The sequence below is a fragment of the Rhopalosiphum padi genome, chromosome 2, assembly GCF_020882245.1.
Source record: "Rhopalosiphum padi isolate XX-2018 chromosome 2, ASM2088224v1, whole genome shotgun sequence".
Taxonomy (NCBI): Eukaryota; Metazoa; Arthropoda; class Insecta; order Hemiptera; family Aphididae; genus Rhopalosiphum; species Rhopalosiphum padi.
The window spans coordinates 26,407,072-26,433,378 of NC_083598.1; the positions used below are offsets into that span (position 1 = coordinate 26,407,072).

At 29.5% G+C, this 26,307-nt stretch overlaps 1 protein-coding gene across 1 annotated transcript in view; it reads right to left on the reverse strand.

The window, feature by feature from the left end:
- LOC132921317 (uncharacterized) overlaps positions 1-24,568 on the reverse strand; it is a 33,866-nt gene extending 9,298 nt beyond the window's left edge. The window contains exon 1 of the mRNA XM_060984276.1: positions 24,247-24,568. The gene's annotated coding sequence lies outside the window, so the exon portion shown is untranslated. The remainder of the gene's footprint in view (positions 1-24,246) is intronic.
- Positions 24,569-26,307: the final 1,739 nt, after the last annotated feature.

Genomic DNA, 26,307 nt, shown 5'->3' on the forward strand with positions numbered 1-26,307 from the left:
ATTGAGCGCATAAAGGACAATAACGCGCGAGAGCCAGTGTATAGGTATTTAAATAAAACTGTCGTATGACACATCACTATATGCATTAATATGGATTAATGGCTAATGTGTATAATATGTGGGCGGTGTGCCGTGTGCAAGAAACAACGTTCAAACATTTATTATATCAAGTATAAGACATTCTTTCTATGCAAAAATGTAGTAAATAAAGTTTTTAATTTTATTTGAAATTCATTTACTTGTATTTGTAAAGCAATAAAGGCCCAATATTGATAAAAAGTATTAAATAGTCGTCTGCCACAGGGAAACTATAAATTAATATTTTTAATGACGTTAGAAAGTTACGCATTAAACTACAAAAGTGAGATTATAAAATTAATCGTTTTCATATTAATTTGATTAAAAGTCAATAAACTATAATTATTATTCTTTTTATCATTTATAATGTATTCCGATTTCCAGAAAACTAAAATGAAATTGTTTCTTGGTTAATAAATTATTCTAATGGTTTTTGATAACAATACTTATATATTTTAAGTTGTAAATTAAAAATAATTATCAAAACAACTTTAAATAACTTTGTACTCAGTACTTGCCACTTGGTTTATTGTATTGCTATTTATCAGTTTTAAATTATATATTATATTATAAATTACAACAAATTATTAAACTATTAATAATAGTTGCTCAAGTTGACAATAGCAAAATTTTTATATAAACAAGTTCTAATTAATATTTTTTAATTCTTTTCTCCTGGTTTCTAAAAATGTATTACCATTTACCACACTCCTAATTTTATATATTTATAAGAATTTTCAAGTTATCAACAACTGGACATTTTTATTATTGCCCAAAAAACTAAATTTCTCTTGTTACATATTTTATGCCAAATGGTGTCTTATTTCAATAAAAATATTGCTTACTTACTACTTGTCATCTTATATCTGTGTCTTATACTAAATGCACTTGAATTTTATGTTCAACAAATAAATCTTATTATACACGATATCATGCGTTATTGCATCGTCTACCGGACACGGAGAGATGGTTGTACTTTCAGAAATTATTTTTAGTATCTTTTTGGGAAATGATTTCTAATTGACAAGATCAACACATCGATTCATGAATTACAAGTTAGCCCCTAGGTAAGGTAATTCTCGGTGTATAATATTTATTACTTATCAGAAACCTGGTATAGTAGAATAAATCAGAAAAAATAGAGAGCTATGAGGACGCGATCGTCGTCCACTGAACCCAAAGTTATTTTGTATTAGATATTTAGCTCTCAGCTAAAACATTCGTAAAACACGCATGCCAACTAAGTATGGTTAGGTAGGTAGGTAGGTAGGTAGGTTGTAAGGCTTTAAAAATGTATCGGCCAACAACCGCCGGGCAGACGACTGGTTCGAAACGAAACGTATCCCACGTAATACGTTCGAAATAAAAAACAGTCGAAACAGGTTTTCGCGGAGTTCATGGACCAAGGCCGGGATGTGTTTTTTCTTTCAAAAACCGATTTTTGGCTCTTGTCGTGTCCAATGGATCGCAGAGGACACGAAGTTTAAATCAATTGTAGCTAAAAGCCTGAGACCGGATGATGAACATTATTATATTATTATTATGTATATAAATATATCGGAAAGGCGTTTAAATAATATTATACAAGGTAAAAATCGATGGATTAAAAATAGGTGTGCAGAATTGATTTAGTTTTTTTTTATTGTCTTATTGTACACATAGATATTAAGCATACACAAATAGAAGAGTTTTTTTCTCATACGCACCTACAACTGCAGTAGTCAAATATTATGTTTTTCAAGGTAATATTCGAACCAAAACGATTCCTCCAGTACTTTATTATTGAGAAATATGTTCCACCGAATTTTGTTATTTGCATCATTAATAATAATGGTATTCAATTATTATTATGAATCCATAAGACATTAAACAGCCCAAGGGCAGAGGAAGACAGTCGCGATATTATATTGTTTCGCTACAGCGTATAAAAATATAAAATAGCTATAACGTCGTAAATGTTGCACCTAAAATTATAATCCGTGAGAAAACAATTGTTCTCCCTCAGATAATAATAGACATTTTGGTTTTGTGTGTACGAGTACAGACACATTTTTTTTGTGACTAGAATCATTATTCGTAATTATTGTGGGTACGAGAAATCTTATTATACAGTATTAAGCGCTGTAGCTAATATACACTAAGTATGGGCGCGTAATATATGATCAGACTTTTTTCGACACAAGCGTATATAACTATTTAAGTACTTACTATATTGTTGATATTAGTATTAAGTTAAGCTGGAGTTTATTCTGGTGTAAATAACAAAACCGCGTGTTTAATGTTTATTCCAAAATAAACTTCGTTTACTAGTCATTTGCAACTAAAGTGACTAGACGATTTCTTTGAGATTCTTTTTCTCTTTATTTATGCCCGACAGACAGACCACCGGGTTGTGAATAATTAGAAATCGTCTGCGATTATTGACTGGTAAATGATAAGAACGAAAACCAGGAGCGAGTGCGTCCATACAAAAACCAACGGCGCATCGGTATGTGTAGAAGATTCGACGAAGATGACTTACGGAAAAAGGTGCGGTAGCCGTGAATTACAGTCGGTTCGATTACGCAATGACACCTATCTATAATATACTGCGTGTCTGCGTGGATCACGTCATTATTGCGTACTTTATAATACAATAATTATATAGACGAACTAGTCAACGGAAACACGGTCGTTTGTCGGTGACTTACCACCTCGAATTGGCAGAGTTCAAAATCGTCTATTCGGTACAACTACATTAGAAAATGATTAGGTACTCTGATATTGTAAAGAAACAATATTTAACACGAAATTTAAGACTTGTGATTTTAGTCTTGTACAACCCTTAAAATTGATTTATCTACATCGTGCGGACTGTTCAAGTAGAGCTTAATTAGTACGCGCTCAACGAGGCAGGTGTATAGTATGGTGTTGTGACCTACAAGTATCTAAATCGATATAGGGGGAGGGGGCGTAACTAATTATATTACGAGTAATGATTTACTTATTTTACGATACGTGAGCGTGTACGGCGGAGGAGAGACAATACACCAGCAGCAACAAGTAGCAACACCACCGAATTTTGATACCGACATACATTATATTGTATACAGAGATACAATTATCGTCGAACAATAATAATATTGTTCGGTGGCGGCGGTAAGTAACTAAAAGTTAAAACACATAGTAATAATAATAATAAAGAGATAGAAAAAAAAGAAATTGATGAGTTCGGTGAACCCCGTCGTTGGATGGTTGTTTTAATCAAGAATGCGCCCCTCCAGGACACCCGGGTATCTATACTTGTGTATGTATAAATAGTTATGGATATCTATGTCTACCAATATATGTATATATATATATATATATATATATATATAATAAGGTATGAGGTCATCACCTTTTCCATTATTATTATTTTTCTGGTTTATTTTTCGACGTGTGTACGTATACATTATATATTTAATATTATGAAGGTATTAATATAGGTACCCGACAAGTACGCATTGTCTCTTTTGCAGCCACCCGAAATGTTCAAACCGGTCGCAGGCGCGCGTGGTGTACATAATATATAATATTTATGAAAAGGGCAGGGCACCTCTAATTCTGTGGAATTTCGACACGGTTGCTGTGTACGGCGGAAACGCGTGTGTATAATAATATTGTGCGTCTGTAAATGGGTAGCTTATAGTGATGGGCGATGGCACTGTGTAATGTGTATGACGTACTGCTGCTGCCTAGTATTTTATTATCATAATTTTTTTTTTATAATAATGACAAATCATTATTACTGTTTAGTCTGTTTACTACCCACCTGGGCTGACACCCATTCAATGATGCAAAATTCCCGCGGGACTTACACTAAAGTCGAAAGATTTGTGCTTTCTGTGGCAATAATAATAATATAGAGATTGATGTACCAATATTTAAACTTTACACCGAAATTCTGCGGTTTTAAGTTAAAATATATTATTTATTATTATTTTTTTTTCTATCATATAAATTCAACGACCTGTCCATTCTTAGGACAATAAGCCGAAAAGATATCTATATTTTGATTTGACAGGCATGTGGACTTGTGTGAAGACCGTCCAAAGACGGAACTCGATTAGGCTCAAATCTACGTTTCGATTAGCAATACAATATAACACTACGAATAATACGAATGATTATTATTTTATTTTTTTACAGATATCACACTATATGTCTATATGGGTACTGACGAGTAAAAAGAGTTTTTATTTATAATGTAACTTATTTACAACAACCTTTTGCAAAGAAATTTGTTATCGTTACACAAACAATTAAATAGATCTAGTTCGTCTTCGTTATACTCAAATGGTCAAATATATTATTTTGAACTGTTGGTCGCTGTCGATTAGATAGATGATTCACACCCAAACTGCACAGCATAGATATTTATAACGATTCGCAACGCTCTTTATGATCATAAATGTATATAGATATAGAGAAAAGACTCGCTAAAACACAACGCGTCACGATGACACCATAATTATCCAACACGCAATAGTGTACATTAACGATATTTGTTTTATGAAAATCGATTTTTCATCAGGTACGCCTAATTATAGCCTAGGTATATATAATATTAAAATATATAAGAAACGTCTAAAATGTAATGGTTCATTATATTTGCTTATTGTTGTGCTTTGCCTTGAAAAATGCCGAAAGACGATTGAAACGTCTATCACTTTGACAACCTTAACTAGATAAAATTTATTATTTAATAAATGATCGAATAAATTTCCATTAAAACAGAAGCTAATTTTTGTTTTAATTGGTAAATTAGTTACTAATGTAATTATTTATTTAATTGTATTTTATAATAATAAAAATTATTTATTAATGACAAGGGCCAAGGATAACTATATAGAGTATTAGGGTCTTACTCGTTTCATACTGTTAAAAAGGTCACTTTATTTTCTAACTTGTCAATAGTTGAATATTTTAATTTTTGATACTATTAAACTGAAATTTACGTAGACCTTATAATAACTTGTTTAAAACGAAATCGTTTTTCTACGTTTTTAACAGATAACAATGTGAACAAAAATACATATATGTTTTGTAAATATTAATTATTTAAATATCAATACACTCATCTTGCTATAAAATGATTAAATAAATAATAAGTACTTTATTTTTTTATTTAAAAATAGTTTTATGTGAAATAGTATTATTGTTATTTGTTAGTAGTTATAATAAAGATAAAGGATAATCATTTTTATAGTTATTGATAATCAATGTAATATTGTATACGATTAATATTCATGTATAAAAACAGTACTTATAAACACTACTCATTTAAAAATTTAACTCATAATCCTTTTATGGAATAGTATAATTAGACGAATGGGTTTTAAAAGCTGTTAGAAAGTAAAAGTAATATCAATTTCAATAATTATTATATCAAAAAATTAAATTAATTTGTCACAATAATATTAATTATTATATAATTACATTTTGAGTTGGTAATAAAATGTATTACTTAACAACATCTTTAAAAGTATTAAAAATATTTATAACTTTTAATTTCTAATATTATGTAGATAATTAATTGTTCATATACTCATACGTCCAAACATTTAGTATTGTTGAAACTACTTAACAATAATTTTTATTAATTAGTATGGTGCATTTAATAGATAATAAAGTAATATCGTGTCAATTATCTGTGTATATTTACGAAAACAATCATTATACATTTAATATATCTAAAGTATTTTTAGCTTTATAATTAATCATTAGTCGATTGAATTTGATGATTCTTTTTAATGTAATGGTTAATATTACAGTATCAATAATAATATAATTGATATTTAAGTCGATATTTTCAAACACTCAAAAGTCGTAAAATATTATTGATTCCAAAAATTGTTTTATTCATATTTTAAAAATGTTATTTTCTCATCATTTTTCCCAAAAATATATAATATTCTACAGTTCCCACTGAATTACCGTAGTCTGCCGTCAACAATTGTCAAACAAATCAGCAAACAGTGGTCCGAATTTTCTGCGTAGTAAATGGTAATACAAAATACAATACATTATATTATAATTACAAATTTTCGAAACGAGAATATGGGACGTGTTGGATAGACTATGTACGCGACAGCAGATGTACCTATTATAATAATATCATACTCATTACCTAGTGTGCAAAACGTATACGGCGAGAATAACCGTTGGAAAAACGTCTCTGCGACCCGTTAGTCGTTACGAGTGCGCCCGTTCCGGAAAACGCAGACATTTTTTTCCTCTTCGATCATATCCAATATCGTATAAAATTATTATACAACAATATTACGCACCGGTAAAACCACATCGGACGGAGACCGACTGACTGACGATGACGGTCCGAACGCTTTTTATTGTATATTTTTTTATCATAAAAATGCACATATTATATACGATATCATCATGATGCCTACAACAGTTGAATATTATAATAATAAGGTATTTATTGGACGAGTGGACGCGAGCGTTTTATTGTTATTCTTTATTGTATTGCGTGTAGTATGCGGAGCAAGTATAAATTCCATAATATTATTGTTATTAGGTATTTTGTAATCGAACGAAACGTACATCACGGTTTTTTTTTATTATTATTCGCCGAGTAGCGAAATGTAGAGGATGTCTTTCCCGCGGTATGTCATTTGTCACATGCGACGACGTCCATCTCATCTGCGTGTTAAAGACGTATTCTAATCGGACTTTGGAGGTCCAATTATTCATGATTATTGATGATGACGAGGACGACGACGTACACTATACGTATACATATGTATACTACACTACACTGAACTTTCAACAGGTGAATACCAAATAAATTGGTACGGGCTGCTGCGCCCTCCCTCACTCTGTCCAAATATGCTAGATCCGACAACTGGGCAAAAAAAGCTTGACAACAAAGCTTTTTATATTTGGCCTACTGAAAGACCCAAAAGTAAGACGATCCACATTGTACGAATACTAAATACTAATCGACGTTCGTTTTGACTTACGTGCGGCGAGTAGCAATAATCATAAGGTAGTTATCTACCACCCAATTTGCGGGGTAGCCGAAGGTAGCGGTCGCTTATCAGACGATATTTATTGCAAGTACTGAACAATTATTATTATTATAACGCCTCACAATGATATTATTATAGGCCATTTTGTCGACTTTCGCGTGACCGCAAAAAAAAAAGAAACAGAAAACAAAATGTCTTTAGACTCGACGAGCGCGCGGCGGCCGATGTAGTATAAGTGTATATAAAAATAATATTGCAGATGAGAAATCGGCACGTATTATTTTTTCGCACGAATACGATTTCGATGAAACTGCAGTGATTCATCTCGTTGTATGAAACCGTGTATTAACAACAACTATATATTATTGTATCGACAAATATATTATATAAATAAGGATAACGCATGTGTTGATTTGTTTTCTATTTTACTATTTACCGATTTCCGGTAAACTCGCACATATTTAGCTGTCGATAAATTGTCAATTATTTGCTTTCCCTGTTCCCGTCGTAATAATTGTGGGTTTTAAATGTAAACGAGTATACGTTTTTTTAAAAAACTATACCTATTAATAACATCGATAGATTTTAAAAATTGATTGATGACATACTATATAACTTATAGCAATCTCTGATCATTTTAATAATTTATTATTTATTTTGTACTTGTAGACTATAAAAGTATATTAGTGTATTATTGATTAATTCTATGTATATGTATTTTATATAGTAAACGGGCGAGAGTACAAAATAAAAAATTAATTATTAAAATGATCAGAGATTGATATGATATAAATATTTTAGAGCATATAAAAGTGTCTTACACGTGTTTTGTAGCTATAGTATTTTTTTTGATTTAATGAAGTTTTATTATAATAAAAGGTTTTAAAATGTATAATCTGTATATTATGTAGAATATAACAAGTAAAAGTTATGTTAAAGAGTACATATCCATAGTTATGTTTGACGCTTGTGTGGAGTCCAGCAAACAATACTTTAAAATCAGGACTCATCATTCAGGTATCATTTTTTTATTATTATTATTTTTTTTAACTCCTATGTATAATATTATTATTTACCTATTATTTATTTGGTATAACTGTCAACAACTATAAATCCTTGACATGCATTTTATTTGAACAAGTTAGTCATGAGGTCGTCCTTAATTTCAATCGTTTATAAAGTTACGTAAAAAAATTATCGGTATGTCGAATATATCTATGAAATATTATTTGATTTTATTATTACATCCTAATTTAAGTGTAGTTTTTTTTATTTCGAACCTCGGATTATAATTATAACCGTTCCCACGAGAGCTTATTTAAATATGTACGCCATTTATAATCGAGGATAGTAAGTTATTAAGTCGCTGTTTTTGCTATAGATCATTCGCGATAATGCTAATTGCACTCTCTTAGTTTAAGAACGTCGAACATAAATCGTAAATATATTAATTATATATATTATACAATATTTATTTATGTACCTATATATAAATATGTATATGGTATAAAATTAAATATTTATAGTTATTATTTTTATTTGCATAATATAATCGAATTGTATAATATTTTAAATAACCATTACAGTTTACGGTTTTAATGTTATAAATTATAATCATGCATTTAAATTAAATTTTCAAACAAATTTAGATTTGACGGTGCAAAAATAAATATTTAAATTTATTGATAATCTTTTATTTTAAAATATTACTACCTTTGTATGGTATTATGTCTGTACGCACGTATTGCATAAACTTCCTTTTTTGTCAAATCATCTTCATCGCTTATCGTATATTTGCGCGTTACATGAACATACTTTTATTATTTACACACACTATATATCACTACAAAATATTGCTATTAAAATTATGATGAGAAACATCGTGTTCAGAATTTTTCGTGTAAATGTGTAATATGTACTTATGCGCGTAAACTGTCGTTATTCAATCAGTCAAATTACATAATAAAAAGGATCATTACGATTACTGACGAAAATTGTAACGATTATTTTTTTATCGTTTTGATTTAGTGCGTTTGAGATGGAATATTATTATGTGCGTCCCTGCAGTAGTTGTAATATAAGTAATAATATATATTATATAGGTATACAGTGTGTAATTCACAACGCTGCAAGGCAGTCGGTCCTAGATGGGACATATTGTCTTGAATTTTAACACTAGTAACGGCGATTCGCGGTTCTCTTTTTCCAAAGAAAAATGTAGTGTATTTATTCTTGTAACATTACAAAAATATAATGAAAAAGCGGGCAAAGTGAAAACGTTGTTGAATATACCTAGTGCTTCGAATACGTTCTCTGTTTTCGAGTGCGTAAAAAACTATACTCGAAATATTCACACGAAAGTATTATAATATATGCTAAAATATTATAACAATATGTTGTGCACCAGAAAAACACCATCACAACAGGAAATCTCACGCGGTTTCCTGTAAAATTAATACGCGGAAATTACACATACACTATACATACGACAGGAAAAATAACATGAAAATATTTTAATGCTTGTCCATTCTTGCACAACTCATGCCGTATATGGTACGCTACATATATTTAATATACGATACGTATGTGTGCGCGCATTTTTTCGATTCTCTTTCGGTCGATCCTCCGCGTAGCCGCTGTAACCTGCAGCAACAGCTACAATGAGAATATATCTACGTATTTTATTATTTTATTATAAATTATAGTAATATTATATCAATTTTAACGATTCTCTTTATACGGCTTGCTAGTTTTACTCCTCGACAGCGATATCGCTAGAGGGAAGACACTATTTTTCCGGAGCTACGAGGCATCGTATTAATATTCGTTCGAACGTCGTCTACTCTGCATAATAATAATAATAATACGATAATACGAATAGGTGTACGACGACGTCTTATACGCATATGCATGTCTCGGCGGTGTGCGGGGGTATAGAAAATTCGGGCGGGCGCCTACACGCGCGGTTCAGATCTCCTCCATCCATTATAATAATAATATACATCAATTACTAAACGTATATAATATTATACTATTATTACATTATACGGCAGCAGTAGCCCACACACAGGCGTCGTGTAGGCTCTATAATAACCATATTATGAGCACGAGATCTCTGTTTTTTTTTTTTCAATAGACTGTTATCGTTTCAGCGCGTTGCTATATTGTCTGTATAGATTATAGTATTTATTATTTGTAGGGTTATTTGTTGTTATTCGACAATAGTTCCATATAATATGTTATATTAGTACAGTGTACTCATGAATTTTGAACGGTTCAGTTAATCATTTTCAGAAGAAATAATATAATATGATGAACAGTAATATTATATAATAAACCATATATAAACATAGTTATAGTAATCAATATTAATTTATCAACATTTATAATTTGTAAAAGAATGATCCAAATATAATAAAATACTATGTACTAGGTATTAGTGGTATATTACATCTATTTTATATTTTGTAAAACCATTTTTAAAGACTATTATCCTTAGTATAAACATTTTACTAACTGAGAACTATATACTACACTAAATTTTGTGTTTTATGCTAATTATAACATTTAAAAAAAAAATAATATACTAAACAATTTACATTAAAAAAGGAGAGGTTCTAAAATCTCATTAATTTGAAAATATGGCCTTTTAAGTATATTTACAAATACATCAAATTGTATTTATTTATATATTAGTACCTACTTGAATAAAATAATTATTGATGGAAAAAATGGTGGACAAGTTTACTCGTATGCTTCGCAAATCATCTTGTATATTATACTAATGTCTAATATGTTGTATACTCGTAGATACAACCGAAAAAAACCTTTTAAAATATATTCCATGGTATTTATATTAAACTTGTATTATATAATGTATTTTATTGTTTGTACCATTATACCATAAATGATCGGTAACATTTAGCACACCATATAGCACGCTAACGCACCCCATTATTGGTCATAAACTCATAACTTTATTATATAATATTAATTTAATGTTAGATAGGTACTCGTGTATTATACAATGTGCATGTCATAAATATAATGCGACTGTTGGTATATCGAGACTTCTTATAATACTTTTAAAAGACGTCGCAACGATGGACGATGGCTATATTATACGTATTAATGTATTATATATTATGCTATTTTTTTATAACAATATAGTATAGTGTCTATACTGTCTATGTATAATACTAAATACACCGATGATGACCCAAAACTACTTTCTGATCTATAGCTATTCTACAGGATACTTGTATATAGTTCGGCGGAAAATGTGGCTAATGTTATATACACTATAGGGTATATAATACCACTTGCAGTCGGCACCAACCATTCGAATCGGGAAATCGTTCTCACAACTGCGCATCACACGGAAACTTACAGTCTTTTCCGGTCGCATTTTCGACGGTGTCGGAGTGTGGGCGTAAATAAATACGTACAAGTGTAATACATATACGCAGGAAAAAGATAATATGTCTGTGTGTGTGTACGAGCGCGTGTGAAACGGAATGCCGAAAAAAAAAACGTGCGACGAACAAAAGACATTTGTCGTCGTGAGAGGTAGTGCGGTGAACATGTGTTATCTATGTGCGAGTATCTCTTGTACGACGCGCGTGTGAGTATAATAATATAAATATAAAACCGACGACGGGGACACGTAATCATTAGTAATAAATACCTCGTTTTTTGTGGAAAATTTTTTTTTATACTTATCGTTTTTTATTGAAATTTGCGTGGAATTTACGATTGGCGGGTATAGCTTGCTATTACTATATTTACAAGGTATATAAGTATATTATTTATCATTATTTTACACGAGTAGTTATGTATAGATAATTTATAGCTGTGACTTAGGTCTTAGACTCTGCTTATAGTATCTCGAGCATATATATGTATACATATTATTATATTATGTTATCACACTGTTTGGTGTCAACGGTTGGTGTTATCGATAATTGGCTACGACGTGCGTCCTCTTCAACGCGGTATTCCACAGCACTTTGAATTTTCCATCAGATAATATTATGACGTAGAACGAGTCACACGATTTCTGCTCTCGCTTTATCTATTGTTATGTGATTAAAAATTAAAACGGATCAAAATACGATATAATTTAAACGATAACGTAAAGTCACCAATACATTAATAATAGAGCACGTACATAACATATTATATTTTGAAGGATGATAATTTATTTCTAAAATCAGTATAATATCTCAACCACAGAGGTGAAATTGAAAAAACGTTAAAATATGTTTAGCTAATGATAATATACACGGAAATTTTGCATATACCTATACATAATAATTAAAAATTGCCGGAAAAAGTAAAGATTATTTTAATACAAACGATCATGCTAAAGTCTCTATAGGTACTAAGGACTAATATAATAATACATATTATTATTTTATATTATTCATGATCGAATACGATGCGTAGAAGGTCGACAATGCGAGCGGCGCTACAATTCCTGAAGTCATATCATATGAATACGAACGAAAAATCGGGGACACCTGAACGACTAATTTACATTTGTTATAAATACTTACAATATTATGTGTTGCAAATAAAATTGAACGGCCGTCAAGAAAAATAAGAGGAAGACACTTAGACACAGCTATTGGAGTATACGATGAACGCGCATATATAGAATAATAATATAACGTCGGGATTCTGTTTTCCTAGAAATTTACCTCTGGTGATTTTTTTCTCTGTACAAAAGTATATTACTATATATGTCCGCAATCGTGCGTGTGACTACGACTGCAAATTCGGAAATAATAATAGTATGTACGCCTTAGCCTATTAGCCCATTTTCACGGCGCCGCAACAAATAATTCGCAACTACTGTTGCGAAACTACACACTTCCTCGTTAGCCCGCCATACCATAAAGATATATTCGGTCGTATATAGTTAAATAAATCCGATCCGATCCACATAACACAATCAGCAATTATTATATTCGAGCGGAAGTCGCACCACGCGAATCATATTATGGTATAAAAACTTTTAAACGCGCATATGTATATTGCAGACGAATTATTAAATGAATGTATTATACACATTCTGAAATCTGACCGACATGATATACATTCGTGCGGTCTAGTTTATTGTTGCTCTCTCGTCAAATATATGATTGCTGATAATTAAATTTTCATATTTTCATATTTAATCTGTATAATACATATCATGATACAACGATACATACATGAACGATTCAGTCTAGCTGACTCGCAATTCACAATCAATAGCCAATAGGTATATCATTAGGAATAAGATTTTTTTAATTTTTTAATTTAAATTTTGACGATTTAGTTGATCTCAGTATCGTACCCGTTGACAACTACGGTATACGTTTAAAGATATTGTAATATGATAATACGTTATGATAAACGATTATACGCACATAATATTATAATCATATCACAGATTTCTATACAATAGAGTATAGAAGTTTGTGGTTATTATGTATGTATATAGTATATATAATATATATATATATATATATATATATTATATATATTACGTATACTTAGTAGTTAGTATAAAGGAAATCGAGCTAAACCGCGTCTTCTATAGCTATGAAGCAGATGATGACGATGGATACTTTTTGCTTGAGGTCTTCGTGTCTTCGCGATTATCGGTATTGTGTAGCGCATTATGTTTTATTAAAGTCTAGCGGTTTGATTTTTATCAACAGTCGCGTCCAATTTTGTTTAACGAATACATGCGTTCATATATTTGATACAACACACCCAATACCCATGTCCCGTAGTGTATATACAGGTGAGAATAGGCATTAGTGCATTATTATTTCCCCGGGCACTATGCTCACTCGACCGACGAGAAACGATCGGTCTTTCTCTGATGTGCACACAATATTATAATAGTATAAGTTCGAATTAAGGCTTGTCACATACTACAACATATTATGTACGTCGGCGACCGAGCAGTTTGACCCTAGACTCCAGAGCTCTCACTTTTCGACGACGTCGTCGGCGGTGCAGCACGGCTTCCAATAAGAAAAGTCGTTTCGCTCAGTATAAATAATTTTAATAGTAATAACACGCATATTATACTGTACCATTTTGTATACACTCTTGAACGAACCTAGTCGTAAAAATCTTCAAACGACCGAGTACAGCACAGTTATATCGTTGAGGATAGTTAATATTTTAAGCGCACGTTTCGTGATGACGTTTAAACACAACGACTGCTGAACGGCCACTATTATAATTTATAATATTATGTTATTATGTGCAGACACGACCGCAATAATTATTAAATCGACTCAGCTCTACACCATATAACGTGTATGCATTTATCACACTGAATATACCATAATGAGCATAAATTAAATTGTCATTATTTTTATATAGAGTGTTTAGTGTGTGTATTTTTTTTCAAAATGACTATCGAATCATAAAACGTATTGTCAATTATCACATTATAGTAATATAAATAAATATATATGGATAATTCACGATAAATGACAATTTAAACTGTTGTACCTATAAACCTAATAATATATATCAAAACATAATATACGGTAACAACGGATTCGGTTGAAAACTTTTATGTTTTATGATTTTTATTATCTATTGTTAATTTAACAAAACGTTGTGAAATTAATTTTCCTGATGACAATTTTTGATTTTTTCATTACGATTGTCTCCGAGGTTCATTTGGTTTCATTTGTACAAAACCGTTCCACAATATTGGATCCACCACGTGTGACGACCAAAACAAATAACTGACAATTTAAACTAAAATATGTACGTATTCACTATTCAAACAGAGAGTCTATTATAAAATACAAATCTCGTTTAATATACAAATGTATATGTGTATAATCGTAGTGTTTATGCACCAATAAGCCTACAAACAAACACGTACTTAAAAATTAAAATATTCCACATTCAGATTTCATTTCAATATTACATATTTAATTCCTTTTTAAGTTTTTATGATAAAGAATCTCGTGATTTTGGAGACAACATATTTATTAATATAAAAAACATACTCGCATTATTCCTTTTACTTATCATTCGATTTGATCTCAACTTTATTTTTAAACGAATAAAATATTCAATAAATTTTTTATTTATTAACTATAAGCGATCGCAAATAGTAATAAGAATCGTTAAATTCTGTTATAAAATTAATGTAATCATGTGTGTTGTGTATGTGTTTACATACTCAACTTTTGAGAAACATTAATATACTTGCGAGAATTTTTCATTTTTTTAATATAAAGAGCACAAACATTGTGATTTATAAAACATATTCTGATATATTATAACGCTTTGTTGTGTAATAATATTTTATTTTAAAATATGTTACATTATTGTAGATGATTTGTACTTTTATCAACGTCCGATATGATTTATAATTAACATAGATGATAAATGTAAATCATAGTTTCATAAATGTATGTTGGCAATAATTATATATTGTAATAATTAAGTATTTGTTAACGCAATTATTGAACACAGCAATGTTTTTGTTGTATCTCTTTTTCATCGATACTTACAAAAAATATAACCATATAACCACCACTATTGTACAACATATATATAAACAACATGGTACATGTTACATAAATAAATATTATTTTCAATGAGTATTTTTAGTAGTTCTTTCAAATATTAAAGTATAAACGATAAACACAACAATTTCAATAGCTGTCAGTTTTACATTTATATTAGTTTGAGTGAATGTTTGCGACATATTCATTTTTCAATTTTCAGTCTACACCATATTATATCTACTTCTTTGAACAGGTAACTATTAAATATCTAAAACAAGTCAAACACCAGCGTCGTCGTAACAAACAAACGTTTATAATATAGATAACCGAAAATTTGATTTCATTACACAAGCATTCAACACAATGACACAAACATTGCACACTTGAAAGTTCAAAAAATTAATTAATATGATAGCATAAAAAAGAGATTAACATTTTAAATAATGCAGGTCTAGGTCGATTATAATCTCGTACCAAAGCTGAAAGTTATCAAAACACTCGATTAACAAGGACGTGAACAAAAAAATTGTCTAAGATTGCAGTCACACACCCCTACTCCCTTCAAATGCTGCTACTTAGATGGACTGTACCAATCATAAATATACATATATATATATATATACATTTATATATATATAACATAATGGTGATAAATGACAATAATATTGCGATTCCTGTTATAGGGCGTGCCAGCGAGTGATATAATATTATAACATATTTTGTAGCATGTGAACTATATAATATAGTGATCACTACGCAGACGATAATATACGTAGATTTACATTTTTTATCAACAATTTCAATAATAACGAAAACAATTTTGACAAATTTACTAACCGGTTTATTGAGTTAAACGATTTTTGCACTTGTTCATTTTCGAACTACGAACATGTTTAAATACTTAAAGTGTAATACTTAAGTATAAAACAGTTAAAACCGTTACGACGCATTGCATGTCACCGTCGCATACACACGAAGAATAATTTGCGTGGTAACATATTAATGTATTATTTTAGTTTCCTTAAGACTCAAATCGAGAAAACAAGCTTAAGATCGTGCCAGAGGGCTTGAAACCATTGCGGAACGTAACTGCGCAGTGCATAATACACGCGTATAAACCGATATAATTAACAAAACCAGAAACCATTTAAAACCAAAATACCGTTGATAATAAAACAAGTGTCAAAATCATAATCACGATCGTTTTTTTTATCCGCTATTAAATTTATGATAAAACATCGTTTTTGAATAAAAATAAAAATGAACAATGATTAAAAATAGGTAAATCCACTTTAATATTACGTAGACATACGACCGTACGAAATCGAAATACTTTTCGATACTGGTAAGCTGATGTAGCTGTGCGTCTAACAACATTATGCAGAATAGATCGGGCACGATGTATAATAAATAATAATATATTGTTATATTCACTACGCACACTCGTACGTGACATCTGAACGATCAGTCATATCGCGTTATTTCGTGCGTTCTTCTGGGAAACAGGTTCCGATGTCTACCACTTGGCGCTATCCGATTATGGTCACTCGGACGGACGACGGTTTCCACTATTTCCAGTCAGGGCTGGTCGACATGTGACAACGATAATATTATAATATCATATATAATACCAAATACTAAATAGTACCCATATAATAGGTCCTATACAATATTATTTTTGTTGTATTCTAATTCGATAACAGTTGGAACGAGCTGGTTGGTTTACAGCGGCCTAATAATATACCATTTACACCATGTCGATATTTTGCTAAACGATATTTGTTCACGAAATATTTGTTTATCTCCATTGTCCGATGTATATATTATAACACCTTTACGATAATTTGAGACTTTTTCGATTCAACGCGTCGAGTTTGTATGACGTTTAGCTCGGTGGTATAGGTTCTTTATAAACGTATTTCCGTGTCGTTTATTATTATATAGCTCTTGCGATGGTTATATCGTTTCGTCATTTCACTCTTTATCATCCGTGTTTCTTTTGACAAAATATAATTTTGTGAAGAGTAAATGTTCCGCGTACAGACGATTACGTTATATAGGAAGATACAAAATATGCGTGTTTATAGCCCTGCTACTATCGTTTTCATGTTTGAATCATGTAACATTTCCTAGTTCCTAATTTGATGGGTGGCTCGGCGTTTTATTTCTCATCGTTAAACATATTTATAACTCTATACCATGTCATTAAAAAAAACTTTAATTTTCAATCAATTTGGTTATCAAAAAAAAAGTAGTCAACTGCTGTAATTGGACTTGCAATTTATTTGCAGATTATAATAACACTCATAAATAATTATATTAAATCATGGACTGCAGCGAATACAAACTTATGAAATTACGTAATTATTATTACTGACTAATAATAATTTGTCATTAAATATTTATTTTGATAAGTAAATGTAACAATGCATGTATCCTAATAATAATATCATACCAAGAAATACAATTTCTGTGAAATGCGTGTGTTTCTGATAATATTTTATTATCTCATTAGAAACTATTCCATCGTGCATAATATTGCAGCAGCGTGATGTGGATTGTGGAGACGAAGAATTAAAGATTACAATTTATGAGTAAAACGATTGACACGACAATGACAAATAACTAGAATAACATTAATAACTAAGTATACCATACGTTTGAGATTACAATAAATATTATATTGTTATGTAATTCGCATTATTAACTAATAATTATTTTGGAAATTTGGATTGTTTGATGATATATTGGAAAACGGTAATTCAATGAATTATATTTATAAAGATTATTATATACAATATATACGTTGTCCTTTTTATTTTGTATATTTCGTATAGTTTCCTGAAATATGTAAATACAAATATACATTATAATTTATAAGTTATTTCGCTTGGAAAACAGTAGAACAATATTATTTTCACAATATAAAAAACCATTAAGTCATAATACTCATAACTTATAAGTCACAAGTCATATTTTGTGTGACAACAATTTGTCTTATTGTAGTTCTAACGTTATATACCTATTATCACTATGAATTTTACTTAAAATGGTGTTATAGTTTCAATCAATGTACATGATGGGTATCCATGTATCAAAATATAATCAAAAAATGTATTATTCTAATAAAAATATACTTGATTACGATTTTAAATGTCTTTCTAAATTATATTTTCAAGAGGGCAAGAGCCTTGATTAATAATAAATTAATAAGAATGCAACAGATCGAGATAAAAATTCACTCAAAACTAATACTAAATATTTTTCATAATAAATGTGAAAAAATCAACATAATTTGTGCATAGTATGTCGTTATTAATTTGGAAGTGCACTTTATTGCAATGATAATTAATGGATTCATATTGAATGAGGTTTTATTATAGTTATGGCGGCTTGATTCGTTTATATTCCATTTCAATTTTAAACTATTGTTCACAGTACAATAAAAGATTAATTGCGAAAATACTTTAAGCCAATAAAATTGTCATTTACAAAAACTATATCAATTACAAGTATCTATTAAAATCAAAAAACGCGTATTGTATGTATATTGCAAAATACAGCAATTATTAATTACAATCATATCACTGTCGTATTTATTCATATTTCTATCACGTCATCGCAACGGTCGGGGTGTCATTTTAAAACTAGTTTATTAAAATCCATTTTGGTGAATAAAAAAAACCTGATTACATTAAATTTCAAATGGAATATCATTCTAAAATCTAAACGCAGTTACACAGGACCTTTCACACAAAAAGAGCAATCAAACAGTAATATTTTCAGAGACTTAAATAATACGCATCAAAATAATTTTACTAGCCTCCGTCTTCCATGTAATATGTACGCGTACGTGATATTCTTATATTTCTATACAGGGATAGAACAAAATAATTCAATGGTGTTTACCAATGTTAGAATTTTTCATTTTTTTTTATAATAAAAACATTTTATCGGTTTATATAACGCTGCGCGATGTAACTATACATATAGTATAAGTTGCCGTTGTCGGGGCAACGAGATTTAAATCTTCATTTCCAGTGTGTTCTGTGATACATCGGTATATAAATATATAAAGGTACTCAGGTACTAGTATAGTAGTATAACAATAATAGGTATGTATTATTATTATGTATTAGTATACCGGTTCATCGGGGTGTTGAGACGGTGGCGAGGAATGCAACAAGGACAGGTTCTCCGTGTGGTCGACTCGAGTACAGGACGATTCTCTTATCGTGAACCTGCAGACAATACCTCAAGGAATATATAAAAGGATTTGTTCAAAAAAATGTTATACGGTTTTCGAATCATACTATTTAAAATATTCCCATGATTAACTGTGTTCTTCAAATTTAAAAATGACATTTCTTGAGATATTATCTGGTTTACGATAAGAGAATCCCTCTGTATATCGTGTAAATATATTATTATTATGAGCAGGGATCTTGGTGGTATGTCAGGTTATATACTTTTGTTATTAAAAATAAGAATACAGATAATAAAGGCTAATATGTGATTGTGGAATATATCAAGGGATAGATTAAAGCTGAGGCAAAAAAGCTCAAAAATTGATTTCTTGCGGTATACGTCAACAAATCAAACACGAATAGTTAGTTAGCTATTCTGAAAGCTTATAATATAATATGTATAATGTATTACCCATGTTATTATATTTATAAAACATTTATTTTTCAAAATTCAATGATTGCATTATTACACTTATAATTTAGAACTAATAAAAATGTCCTAAATTTTAAAATATACTTAAATTTCTAATATAACAGCAGACACGTACTAAACGTGTGGTATAATAAAAGGTACTATATATTATTATACCTAGTAAAATATATAATCATTCATTTGAATATTTTAGACATTTTTATATTTTATTAATCTGCGCCCATCTGGCATCTACGAATAATCCACTCATAGTTCATATGGCATAATGGAGCAAGTGCGATGGGAACCGGAAAGTGTTTAATCAGGTAGTAATAGTATAAATACTATAAAAATATGAATCATCACAGAAGTAAATTAGTACACGTCTAATAGGACGTATTTCCGATAAAACGCATATAATATTATATATTCTATATTGTCTATAGACGGCACGAAGGTTACAGCGCATTTGTTGTTTCGTTTGCGCGTAGCCCCATGGCGACTATATCACGGCGGTTAGTGAGTCACGCCGCGACTCTGGCGATGGAAGCCGCCTGTGTCCATTCATATACATAATAATACTATTTTTATTATTTTTTATGACATAGAATTATCATAATATAGATAAATATGAAGACGAAAACTGCAATATCAACAAACAATAATAATATTATAATAAATCATAGTCTTCCTTAAACTTGCGAAAGTCTCATCCTTGAATCTTTCGTTGAGTATAATATACGTATATATAATATTATATGTGTGTACACTATGTAATAATGCCTATTTTGTGTTCAATAACATTCTTTTAATAATTTAATGTGCTGTTTACGCTGAACTATTGTGAGGAGACTTCTAAAACATTAAGTAAAGTCAAGACTTGACTGTTGTGTATAAATTAAGAATTTGAACATAAATAAATAAAATGTAGGTATACCTATAATATATACAGGTATATTTATTACAACCTAACGATGATTTTTAATACGGATAATATATTATTATATAATAGTTTATTCTAAAACCAAGTGCTAAATAAGCTTCATAAGTCTTAAAATGATAATATAATAAATAATATAGTACATAATATTATAATAATATAATGTTTGATGTTTTAGCTTGTTCAATACTTTTTAAATCGCCATGAATGAAATTTCTACTCATAATGAATTGATGTGTGTGTAGGTCAATATTTAGTCAATGATATATACCTATATTTATATATTTAATATTATACATATATTTGACAATATATATATAATCGAGTATATAATGAATTATTATTTCATTAAGTCTAGAAATATAGTTATGAGTATTATTAGTACAGACCATTGAAATGATTTACTGTCATTATTTTTTTCCTTTTTAGTTATTATTCTATAGACGGGGAAGCATTGCCGTAAAAAACAACTGTGGGTTTTTATGATACTAATTTCTCTATATACTTCAGTAATTTTTAATTGTCTGGCAACAGTTTGTTATTAACTTAATAGATAGCCAATTGTCAGAAAAAAAACAATTTTAATTAAAAAATTTAGAAAAATTTAAGTCGTGTCATAAAAATATATTAAAAAAGGGTTTTATACAATGAGCTTAGAAAAGCACATAATATTTACGCGCATAAATATATACGTATATTGTATTATATATTTATTGTATACTAATTAATAATTATTAACCATAAATAAGCCCACAAAAACTAATAATTTTAATAATATTAATTCGGTGACTGGATCTCGTATAGAAGGAAATCGTTTCTTTTAAATATTATGTTATCAATTTAACATAGAATACATGATAAAAAATAAAAATAACTACTCTGCATATTTCCCAATAATGAATGGGCAATCGAATGTCTATGAAAAAACCGGTTTTTATTCATTACAATGTTTTACCATATAGTTAAGTTCACAGAAGATGAATCTATAAAATATTTTAAAGAAAAAGAAAAAGTTAAAACTGTATTTTTTTTTTTTTAAATTAATGTACGTTGTACGAATACCCAAATTAATGTATTAGGTATACTGATACAATTGTATAAGTTCATGCATGCCCATTCATATTTTGTGTCCACTTTATTATGCAGAACTATATTTCAACGTAACTATTATTCAAAATTTTTCATTAAACTTATTTTCGTTATTTAAAGTAAAGCAAAATATTGTAATATCATAAAATAAAATAATCAAATATTTTATATGTCAAATATTTGTACGTAGACAATTAAATTATTATTATTATGATGTTTAAAGAATCATATTGGTAGGACATTATTCTACAATTTAAAAACATTGTAACTATATATTGACTTTATGTTGGATAATATATAAATTATAATTCTGATTATATAAGTACATATTTTTAAGTATAGTTAACTTTTAAAACATGATTTTAAATTTAAGGCAGCCAACGAAATGAAATATAATTATTAAATTATGTTATAACATAAAATAATAAAAGTACTAATATATTATCTGTAAATTGTAAGATACTTAAGGATCTTCTTTACAACCTAGTGTCAGCATTCACTTCATTGTAAAAAAAAAAAGCCAACCAATAGACAAAACAATCTTTATTAAATTATAAAATTAATTCTAATTAATTAAAAATAACATACATCTATCATTAATTATTAATATATCATTAACTTTAAATTACTAGAGGGACTAAATTATTAATAAGGGCTCTTTCACAGCTAATCCGATCTAATTTATACTACTTATTATTAGTGGGTATTGAACATGTTTAATATTTATTTAATGCAGAACCATTAGTGATCGGGGTTATAAATTGTAATCATTAATTAATAGGTACCTATTTAAAATAACTTATTATACACCGAAATGAAGAAAATGTAATTATTGAGTAGGTATTGAAAAAAATAAAAGCGCTAATGAATTACTCATAATATAATCCAAATTAAATATCCTAATTATAATATATTGTTATTAAGATTACATTTTTAAATAATCCAATAATGTTTAAAATGCATAATTTTTACCAATCGGTATCTAAATGAATTAGTTAAAAATTGTGTAATATTTATTTTGTAATAAGTGGATGATTAATGGAGAAATATTAAAACTGAGTAAACAATAAATATCAGTAGGCAAGTGGTAAGTACAGAAGTTTATTTACGAATAGAATTACTTTAATTTATAAACTATATATTATGATTTGATAAATACATTGGTGTTAATAAATTATTATTTATTACTATTAATGTACAAGTTATTAACCTATTTTTATAAAAATATTGTTGTAACGATAAAATATTAAATAATATTATAGTGATTATAAGTCATGATTTATTAAGTTTTTTCTATTAAAAAGCTTGAGTGCATATTTGTTTCTGCTGTTATTTTAATGATAACTTTAATTTTTATGACTATTTTGTAGGTTTATTTAATCGTTTCCTTGACAAAAATAACTAAACAGTATTTGTTTAAATATTAAGTGTTTATAAAATTAAACGTTTACTTAATACGTAGTAGTCCACGTAATAAAAATCCAGAGAAATTAATAATAAATAATAATGTACCAGTATATTTCTAAATTTCTTCTTTTGAAGAAAATCATAAACTTTATATCTTTTCTTAGCATAAAATACTATAATATACTAATATATACTGTAATAAAGTCTATATTATTTAGTATTTACAACCCAATCATTATATTATTCACAATCAATTTATAATACTTATTTATTGACTGTATTTTTTTAATTTTTTTTTTTGAAAAATGTAAAAATTAAAATTTAGTGTATTGAATACTTTTATGTACTTTTATGTTTACGTTTACCAATCTAAAAGAATTATTATTTAAAAAGAAAATCGCGTTCTTTTTAAATAATAATTATTTTAGGTGATTTTACATGGGTATTGGATAAGTTGTCTTATGAGCACTTGAATAATGATTTATACATGAATATGTTATTAATAAATTTGAAATCTCACCTGATAGCGAACCAAACGCGTGCGAAGCAGACTCGTCGTGTAGTTTCAGCAGCTTTGAATAAAGAATTGGAAAAACAAAATACGCACAATCGCACCAAATCTGAACTTATTAGCCGGGTTAAATCGTACAAGAATCGAGAATACAAACCCAAGTTCATGAATCGTACACGAACATCACATGTATAATGGAGAAACGGCGTGAGAGGTATCCAACGAGCGCGTGCCGGTTACAAATTCAAACTGCCCGCCGAGTACAGCGAACGACGACGGGACGTCGGCGCGTCAGGCACGCGTTCACCACCGCGGATGAGTTCCGCTACCGCGGACGACAGCGCCATCTGCAGGTCAAATGCTTCTATCGCCGGATGACGAACAACAACAACAACGACGACGACGACGACGACGTCGTGTGTAGCCGTGCAAGTTGTAGCATCAAGAACAACGTGTTATTAAATCGTCCGTTAGTGCATTCGGTGAAAGTCAATTAAATGTTTGAGTAAAAACAACAACAATAATAATAATAATAATAATAATAAAAGATTCCTATATATCATAGGTAGGTATTATGATCTGAACCGCTCGTAACCCGGTTATTACCTACCGGTAGCCGTTGACATTTTCCATTCGAACGCGGCGGCGGGCTGTTGTCGTCGTTTCCGGCGGTCGTTTTAATAATCGCGCGTTCGCACACACACACACATATAATAATATTACATTAATATTTAGGTATAGGTACCGACGTAGATTGGTCTTTATGAACGATGACGACGACGACGGCGATGTATATTATTAATAAAATATTATACATCATCACGCTCGGTCAGGTGCAGGCGCGGGCACTGCATTGTGCCGCGAAAAACGTCTATGTCGGAGCGAAAAACGGTGCCGTCTCGAATATTCACTTCCTCGATTTCACGAGGTCGGCCGTGTGCGCTATAAGTATCTATATGGTACCTGCCTGCCTACAACACATTAATACCTATATAGGGCTTACGGACAAAATCTTAAAGGTTACGGGTACACACTCGTATTCTCGTCGACGTTAAAAAATAAATGTATAATACACACACACACACATATATAATATGAATAAACAAAACGACGATTATTATCTCTTCGTCGTGAAAGTCATGTCGAGCGCGCGTGTGTGTGTGTGTGTTTTATCGTTGTTATATTATTCCGCACAAAAATAAATGCGTGCGAAAAAATCACATTAGCCGTCGTCTGGCTGATATAATATCTTCACCTGTAGTGCGCTTGAGATTTCAACCATTCCAAACCACAACGTAATAATATAATTATAACGACGACACGAGCTATAATGAAGTCGTGTTTGAACGTTTTTAATATGTGGCCATGTGAGACAACGTCTACGATATTTATGCATAATATATTATGCGGATAAATAATATCCGTAATAACGCTATACCAGATATGGTGTTATTGTATTTGTTAAGAGGACGCCGTACTTGCACGCGTTATCTCCGTCTTACTAACGCAACTAAAGGTAAGAAAATTAATTGTGTTTTCTCTTCAGTTTTTTACGACATTTTAATTTATAAGTGAATTATTGGCATTTTTAAATATTTTTTATATTTTACTCATAACCCACTTAAAAAATAAAATATATTTAAAACCGACGAGAGAACACACATAATGTTCATACCTTGAAGTTTGATGATAGATAATTTCACTTTAACATTTTAACCAAATAGTGAACATATAGAATTTGAATTTCTGAACGTATATTTTAGTATGGCATGCGTTAATAAGACGGAGACAACTGCACATGTAGGTTTGACGTTTTAAGTTTTTAATACTATGCTGATTATTTTTTATTTATTTAGATTTTTGTTTTTCCATATAACTTTAATGTTTAGTTTTTAATGATTTAATTCGTCTATGTAGATGAGTAGAAAGTTGAAACCACATTACAATCAATTTTTTGTGTATATATTATTACATAATATTAATTTTATTATTTATAATAATAGTAAATAAAAAATTATTTCAACAATTGTTTATTATTTGGAAAACTTATTTGGTACTATACCTATTTGC